Raw genomic sequence first — 477 nt, 5'->3', positions numbered from 1 at the left:
TGTTAAGCGCATCACTCGACTGAAAATTAACCCTTGTCTGCCATTAGGCTTAATATATTCATTATCATTATTAATACATGTAAATCGAAAGCCTCATATTATAAGGAAAAATTATCATAAGTCATCACCTTACTCATTATCAATCAAACCAAGATAAATATACTTTAACTACAAAAATCAAACGGAGTGAGAAGAAACGAAGAATAAAAAAAAACTCAAGAAAACAAAACACGAAAAACGGGAAAACAAGACAAACAAGAACGGAATATAAAGAAACAATAAAAACGCGAAAAAAATAATAATAATAACACACATAAAACAAGGAAAAAAAACGCCTTCACTTTCAAGTCACTGAAAAGCAATCCCTCGAGCGCAGGAGGAGGAGGAGGCGAGGTCGACCTTGAAACCCGAAAGCGAGTCGCCCTTGACACTCGAAAGAGGGTCGCTCACTCGGCTGCCCCCCCCCCCCCAAGAGCC

The sequence above is a fragment of the Penaeus monodon genome, chromosome 22 (assembly GCF_015228065.2).
Source record: "Penaeus monodon isolate SGIC_2016 chromosome 22, NSTDA_Pmon_1, whole genome shotgun sequence".
In the NCBI taxonomy this organism is placed as follows: domain Eukaryota; kingdom Metazoa; phylum Arthropoda; class Malacostraca; order Decapoda; family Penaeidae; genus Penaeus; species Penaeus monodon.
This window is presented reverse-complemented; position numbering follows the sequence as displayed.